At 41.6% G+C, this 8,355-nt stretch overlaps 1 long non-coding RNA gene across 2 annotated transcripts; it reads right to left on the bottom strand.

Annotated features, from left to right (window-relative positions):
- Nucleotides 1-1,227: 1,227 nt before the first annotated feature.
- Nucleotides 1,228-4,583, bottom strand: LOC125551134. Of its 2 annotated transcripts, none has more exons than XR_007302207.1 (5): nt 4,088-4,583; nt 2,462-2,552; nt 1,782-1,859; nt 1,643-1,693; nt 1,228-1,543 (listed from the first exon to the last, which is right to left on the bottom strand). It is a non-coding gene; the product is annotated as an uncharacterized LOC125551134 (long non-coding RNA). The 2 variants fall into 2 exon arrangements; XR_007302206.1 differs by having other exon boundaries at nt 1,782-1,856.
- Nucleotides 4,584-8,355: the final 3,772 nt, after the last annotated feature.

Genomic DNA, 8,355 nt, shown 5'->3' with positions numbered 1-8,355 from the left:
TCATGATATATGTGAATATGCCATGCCCATCCATTATCAACAGCTATTCCATTTGTCGTCATACCATGTTTTTCCATTCAAATGTTGTTCTTGTGTTTCAGACATCCAAAAGGAAGAGGGTGATTGTAGAACCTGAAGGAGTACAAGCAAAGTCCTTGAAAAAGGTGGTGCTACCGGAGAAATCACATAGCACCAGACGTATATTGGTGATAGAACCAGTGCCGCAAAACTAGGATATCGCAACTATGATGGTCATTGCTTTGCTCTTGTGGGTACCTATTGTCCTATCGCTGTCCTTACATTCATACTTGGTGGATTATGTGACATAGTTGTGCATTATAGCTTGCTTATCCATAGTTCGCTCCAAATTATCAGATCTATATTAATGCTTACATTAATGTAGAATAAATCCAATGCTTATGAATAAATTTAGTTCTGCATTGTTCTTGTAATTATCTGCTGTCCTTCATCACTTTACTTATATTGTCAGCTAGTTCTTAATGTACACTTTGTAGCTTATTTTCCCTTGCCCTCCATTTTCTACACATCAGATCTACATTTACTCTTGTCAAAATATTGAATAAAACCAATGTTACTGAAGAAGTTTAGCTCCGCATTGCTCTTGTCTACTCTGCATCTTAGGTTAAACTAGGAAAATTGCCCGTGCGTTGCAACGAGAGAAAATATAATCATATATCTCCTTAGAGCATCTCTAGCAGACCCCGTATAATGCCCCGACCTGCAAAATAACCGTCAAAATACGGGTCCATGCAAAAAAAGCTGTCCGATTAGACCCCGCAAACACGTCGGACCCGCAAATATTTTTGCAGGACGCGGCAAAATTCCCACCCCAAGCCGCGAAAATGCAGGTTCTCACCCGTGCCCAGATAGTGTTGTGGCTAACATATAGCAATGCCGCAACACCCCAGATAGGTATTATTCAAATGCAAAAACGACGGGGTATGTTCTTGTTTTCATTCGGCTTTGTCAACCTATTCAGTTCAATTTCAGTAGTTTATTGAGACGGACATGTGTGTAGGAAGGTGGATGCTCATTTTGGTATTGGGAAGAAGAAATGTTTTTTCAGACCCGAAATTGAAATGCAAATTACTGATTTACGGGCTGGCGCGGGCGGCGGCCGAGCAAACCCCACGAAGCGGACCTATAAAAGAGGATTCACAGAGGATTCGCCGGCCAGCGCAAAGCGGACCTGTAAAAAAGGATATTCAGCCCCCGCGCTGGCCCACAAAGCCATATTTCCGCAAACTGTAAACGCATTTAGTAGGTCAGCATTATACGGGGTCTACCTCTTGGCCCAATAAGCATGGCCTAAACACCAAAAAAAATTGCAAAAAAAGTACAATCTGCCATTACAGTACTGAAGATATTACATCGGCAAGATCCCAGCCAACATGCAGTTCTTTGTTGTGAGCGACCAAGAGCAGTGAGCTCATGGACGGCTCCAACTTGCGAACGAGCCACCTTGTCAGTGCTTCTCTATCTTCTTGGACCAAGGTTGGCTATGCTTTGGTGCGATCTGTTGCTGCATAATTACAACATGTTGCAACGGGTGATACCATGTTAAAATGTTGTCATTTCTCAAAAAATAATGTTGTCAAAGCAGTGAAAAGGAAAAGGCTACCTGTGAAATTATTTCTTGCTCCAGTTGGTTGTGAGCAGAGAATCAAGTTATCTGTAACAAGAGAATCAAGTTATCTGTAAGAAAAGGAAAATAAGTTAAGCCATGGGTGTACTTTACTTTTAAGTCCTGAAGCCTTTACTTTAAGCACTGATGTTGTGCATGGAAGCTCATGCTGGAATACCTTTAGCTGCATATTACACCACAAATAGCTTCCCTGCTACAAAAATTATGAATCACTTCCAAGGTTCAAACAGTTATTTGAATTTACCATCTTATAAAACAATGTATATGACCTTAATGTAAACATGTCTTAAAATAGTTCATGCACGGGCTATAATAACATATGAAGAATAGATCCGTTCCAAGATTCACATGGTTTTTGAACCATCTATCATAGCCAAGAAGATTTGGATCGCAGAAAATGGGGCAGTACTAAGATGCAGATTTTTCAATAAATCATTGCACTGTAGTTTGAATCCCTGTGCAGAACAAAATTTATGTTCAATGAAATCCTATTAACCCAATGCCATAATCCAAGATAATATACCGAATTGCATTATTGAACATGAGAACTTATTATTGGAATATGTCAAAAAGGAGATCAGACTCCATCAAGAATAGGTTATTTAGAAAATAAATTACATGTCAATTGCAATAAAAAAATCTTCAAAGCATGTTTGACAAGACAATTTGGCTGTCACAAATGCCAAATAAATTACAGCCTATAAAGAAAACATCATGTAGCTAGAGAAAATGGACTTGAAAGAACTATGTGACAGTAAATAGGAAAGAAGATAGTTTAGTCGGCAAGGCACATACAATCGCACCAACAGGAAAGAAATCCATATCCATCGATCAAAGTTGTTCTTCTGTCGAGATACGACGAGCGAGCTATCTTTGAAAGAGCTACCTGACAGTAAATAAGAAAGAAGATAGTTTAGTCGGCAAGGCACATACAATCGCAACAACAGGAAAGAAATCCATCTCCATCGATCAAAGTTGTTCTTCTTCTGTCGAGATACGACGAGCGAGCTATCTGTATGTCGTGGAGTACACATACAGCGTAGTTAGTGCAGAGATGCCCTCATGCCCATCGTCCATCAATTGACTCAAAAGAAAAGGTTCCAACCAAGCAAGCATGAGAACCCCAACCTCTCACTGTCCACAGAAGAGCTATATAGCCTACAACATATCCTTGCTACGCAGTGCGCCCCAAACACTGACCTTTTTCATCATAGAATGAACTTGTACTTTGGTAAGTGATTAATCACATCCACAAGTCAGTTTTATTCCGTGGAATTCGATGGCAACCTGCTGCCTCGATTTGGTGCTCTGTCATTCTGAAGAAACATTGTGTATTCCTATGCTAACTTTCAGGGGAAGACTGAACACAAAGTATTTCATGGTCAGAAGCAATGTCAGAATAGCATCTGCCATGCGGGTATTTCTTCCTGTAGTACAAGAAACCATATGCCGGCGAGAAGCCAACTTATTTAGTCAATTTGATTAACTCATAAAAGGAGATATCTTTTCTGTCCATGAATCCTTCTAGAACTTTATGTTGTTGATTCTCATCTTGATAGAAAAGGCAAATTTTCCAGATTTCCACAGCCATCTACAATGACATGGACGTAAGGAGCATCAGCACCAAACCAACCTGACAGTGGCATGAAGTGAAAAGAAGGTTGGCATGTTATTTGTAACGATCTAGGATTTATTCATACAGAAATGGAGGGAAATATATCAGCCTTGTGCACTTTGTATGTTCAGTGTTTGCAGAGTGTACGCACAAGCACCTTGAGCACTTTACGTCATGTACGATGAATTTCAGAGTATATGAACTATTAAAAATTCAGTACTAATTAGAGTACAAGATCTGGGGCCCCCAATTTTGCATCACTGCTGCATATATCAATACTAATCAGAGTACTAAGAATCTCATAGTACTATCAGTATTGCAGAAGATGTATTATTAATTTCAGAGTGCAAGATGTAGTGCCCGGCCCCAACTCTGTATAAGTACTCCATATATCAGTACTAATCGAGGGATTATAGCCTAAAACCAGGGGATTAGAGACTGAAACGTTTAACCGCAAAGAAGGGGGGAAAAGGCAGCCAACATGTCACAAATATCTTCAAGAGATGCAGAATATACATGCCAATGCGATAGGATTGTAGCACACACAATTTCATAGGAATAAAAATATTCAGAGAACATGGTACTATTTTGCCATGCAACAATTCAGACTATAAATCATACTCGTACCAGTTTAGCACAATGACTAATGATTTCAGCGCACCCTCCATTCTTATCCTAGATTCACCACTGGCTGATTAACTACTTGCTACGCACTAATACCTACTACCAAATTCAGAGAGGAAGACACAGGGAGGAGGAAGAGAATCAGTCAGGATTCATAGTAGGGAGATGAGAGTAGAGGATACCAGCCGCGAGAATTATGGTAGTCCTTCTGGATGTAGTCGTCAGAGTCGAAGATCGACGATGTCGTCGCCGCAATGATGCAAACCACATTGAGGCAGATCTTGGCAGCAACAATTCAATCGGGCGTTGCCGGGCGGGCAGGCGGATGGGTGGGCGCTAAAGGGCGGCGTTGGATAAGGACGTGCTGGGCATTGGAGGGGTGGCGAGGTGGCCGCTGAAGGGCGGGAACAGAGGCTGTCGAACTGGGGCTTCCTATTGGATGAGGTGGTTGGGGCGGCATCCATTGGAGGGGAGGAAGGGTTGGGTTGCGACGGGGGCGGCGAGCGGGCTGAGGTGCGACCGCGGAGGCGGCGATGGGGAGGGCGAGCGGGCTGAGGTGCGGCCGCGACGGCGAGGGGGTTGGGGTGTGGCGGCGGCGAGGGGGAATAGATCGGCCTGGGCAAAGGTGAGGATCGAGGAGAGGAGCAGATGCGTACGGGTGTATTTTTCCATCAAACTGTTTTTTCCTTCAGTCTGGCAGATTAACGATGGATTGCGGGTTGAATAACTAAAACATAAGGGACTTTTTCGCAAAAAGGCCGCGATGGTGAGCCCGGAGACTCAATCCGTGCTTTATTATTAGGGAGAGATGATCGCCATTTGTTCCTATATTTTCAAATCTATATTTACTCTTAACAAAATGTAGAATAAAGGCAATGCTCTTGAATAAGAGTGTGTGGTAAGCTTCTTGAATTGCACCCCCCATCAATATGGACAAAGGCTTTATAGAGCTGGTCTTCACTACTAATGTAAGTTTGTCCTCCTCGAGCCTTCAAACTTTGTTTTGTATATTTGGATAGCTATGAGTGCAAATGCTATTTATTTTTGTCATCTGCATCAAATTGCTTGTTCAAAGTTTATAACAAAGAAGTACATAAACATAAGTTTGTCCTTCTCAATTTCAGTATTTAGTTGTACAACCTAGTTCCTTATTCATACCATGTAAATTAAACTAAACATGGCAAGTTATCTTCTTTAGCACTATGTGTATGCTTGTGTTCTTGATCTGTAATCTAGTGTTGTGGTGAAACTACCAACTCCAACACAATGTCATATCCTACTATGTCTCAACTATAAACAATGCCATATTATATTAATGTTATTTAAATTGTGTCTCTTTATTTACCAATCTGAAATGGTATAAATTGATAGTACACTCACCATTCATGCTTATGCGTTGTTTAGAACTACATGTATGCTTGATCCAACGCCGCCCTTGGTCTGTAATCCAGTGGTCTGGTGAAGCTGGCCGCTCCTGCACAATGCCATTTCCTGCCGTCTTAACTATGAGCAATGCCTATTTTGTTAATGCTATTTTAAACCGTGTCTCTTTATTTCTGACAAAGAAATGAGATGAATTGACTGCGCTGATGCTTATACGTGCAAAACCTGTTATCTACCAACTTGTTTCTCTTTCAGGGTGACAACACTGATGCTAGGAAGAACTGCCACAATGATAGTGAGACGAACCCATTGTTTGTCCCTCTAATATATATTTCAGAGAAGAAGGCAACACATCTTGAGGGTAGGGATACAACCACAAAGTCATGCCTAAATGTAGTGTCGGACTTACTCAGTGGTACAAGCTCGATGAAGTAGCTGCCTGAATTTGTTCGACTTTTTCAGTCCGAAATTCAAGCAGAAAGACATTCTTCCGCTCAAATCCGACTGGAACTCCAATCTCTATGCAAGATTAACCATAAGTACATGACGTCTATTGATGCTATGCAGCTTAAGTTGGTGGATATAAGCGTCAAAGAAGCGCAGTCTCATCAGGTTGCTAAGCTGCTTGCACTGCAGCTCGTGGGTCGGGCTAACCTTTCTTGAACTGTGTTGAAGTGCTGTCGGTTCTGTCTATTATTTTGTTGGCCTGTTTACTTCCACTGGTGGCAACCTACCCAGTTTATGGAATCTGCTGTCTGGTTGCCCTTTATTATCACTCGCGGCGAACTTTGATTCCCAGGGGATGTAATATGTGGCAATTTCTTTGTTATATAGTGATACGTCTCCGTCGTATCTATAATTTTTGATTGTTTCATGCCAATATTATACGACTTTCACATGCTTTTGGCAACTTTTCATATGATTTATTGGAATAACCTATTGATCTAGTGCCCAGTGCCAGTTCCCATTTTCTGCATGTTTTTTGTATCATAGAGTATCCATATCAAACGAAGTCCAAATGCAATAAAATTTTACGGAGAATTATTTTGGAATATATGCGATTTTCGGGAGTTGGAATCACCGTAAATGGAGGCCCACACAGCCCACAAGACACCGGGGCGCACCAGAGGCCCCTAGCGCATGGTGGTGGGTTGTGCCCTCCTCGAACGTCGGTTGGAGCTCTACTTAGGGCACAAGGAAGCTTATATCCAGAAAAAATCGTGTTAAAATCTTAGCGCAATCGGAGTTACGGATCTCTCGGAATATAAGAAATGGTTTTCGGCCAGATCTGGGGAACGCGAAACAGAAGAGAACAGAGAGGGAGATCCAATCTCGTAGGGGCTACCGCCCCTCCACAGCCATGGAGGTCATGGACCAGAGGGGAAACTCTCGTCCCATCTAGGGGGAGGCCAAGGAAGAAGAAGGAGCAAGGGGCTCTCTCCCCCTCTCTCTCGGTGGCGCCGGAGTGCCGTCGGGGCAACGATCGGGACGGTGATCTACATCAACAATCTTGCTACAGTCAACACCAACTTTCCCCCCCTCTATGCAACATTGTAACACTTCTTCTCCCCGCTGTAATATCTACTTAAACATGGTGCTCAACTCCATATATTATTTCCCAATGATCTATGGTTATCCTATGATGTTTGAGCATGGTCTTTTGTAGAAAGAATTAAACTCTCATGCCTCACTTATATCTATTTAGAGAGTCAACAGGAATTGGTCAATTGCATGGTTAGTCACGAAATCCTACATAAAACTTATGGATCACTCAATATGATATGTTTGATTTCTTGCAATAGTTTTGCGATATAGAGATGGAATATGTGGGAGGTACTAGTAAACGGTTGTGTTTAGTAAGAATATTGGTGTTAAGGTTTGTGATTCCCGAAGTATGCACGTATAGTCTCTTGTTATGCCATGAAGTTGGAGCATGATTTATTATTGATTGTCTTCCTTATGAGTGGCTGTCGGGGACGAGCGATGGTCCTGTCCTACCTATCTATCCCCCTAGGGGCATGCGTAGTAGTACTTTGCTTCGAGGGCTAATAAACTTTTGCAATAAGTATATGAGTTCTTCATGACTAATGTGAGTCCACGGATTATACACACTCTTACCTTTCCGCAATTTGCTAGCTTCAACGGTACCGTGCGTTGCCCTTTCTCACATCGAGACGTGGTGCAAACTTCGCAGGTGCATCCAAGCCCCGTGATATGGTACACTCTATCACACATAAGCCTTATTATATCTTCCTCAAAACAGCCACCATACCTACCTATTATCGCTTTTCCATGGCCATTCCGAGATATATTGCCATGCAACTTCCACCGCTTCCATTTGATGACTTGAGCATTCATTGTCATATTGCTTTGCATGATCATGTAGCTAACGTAGTAGTTGTGGCTCAGCCACCGTTGATCATTTTTCATACATTTTACGCTAGATCATTGCACATCCTGGTACATTCCAGAGGCATTCATATAGAGTCATACTTTGTCATAGGTATCGAGTTGTAATTTTTGTTTCTTTTGAGTTATAAGTAAATAGAAGTGTGATGATCATGAATCATTTTTAGAGCAGTGCACTAGTGAGGAAAGGATGACGGAGACTATGATTCCCCCACAAGTCGGGATGAGACTCTGGACAATGAGATGAAAAGAAAAAGAAAAAGGAAAAAAAGAAAAAAAAGAAAAAAAAGGAAGAAAAAAGGAAAAAATAGTAAACAAAGAGAGAAGGGGCATTGTTAGTATCCTTTACCACACTTGTGCTTCAAAGTAGCACCATGTTTTTCATATGGAGATTCTCCTATGTTGTCACTTTAATATACTAGTGGGAATTTTTCATTATAGGATTAGATGCAAACCCACTTAGTTTTCATATTGAGGTTTCGTACACTTATAGCTCTTAGTGCATTCGTTGCATGGCAATCCCTACTCCTCGCATTGATATCAATTGATGGGCATCTCCATAGCCCGTTGGTTAGCCTCGTCGATGTGAGACTTTCTTACTTTTTGTCTTCTCTATCTTTACCCATATCATTATACTCTATTCCACCCATAGTTATAT

The sequence above is a fragment of the Triticum urartu genome, chromosome 4 (genome assembly GCF_003073215.2).
Source record: "Triticum urartu cultivar G1812 chromosome 4, Tu2.1, whole genome shotgun sequence".
Lineage (NCBI taxonomy): Eukaryota > Viridiplantae > Streptophyta > Magnoliopsida > Poales > Poaceae > Triticum > Triticum urartu.
The sequence above is the reverse complement of the archived record's forward strand: the minus strand, read 5'-3'. Positions and strand labels throughout refer to the sequence as shown.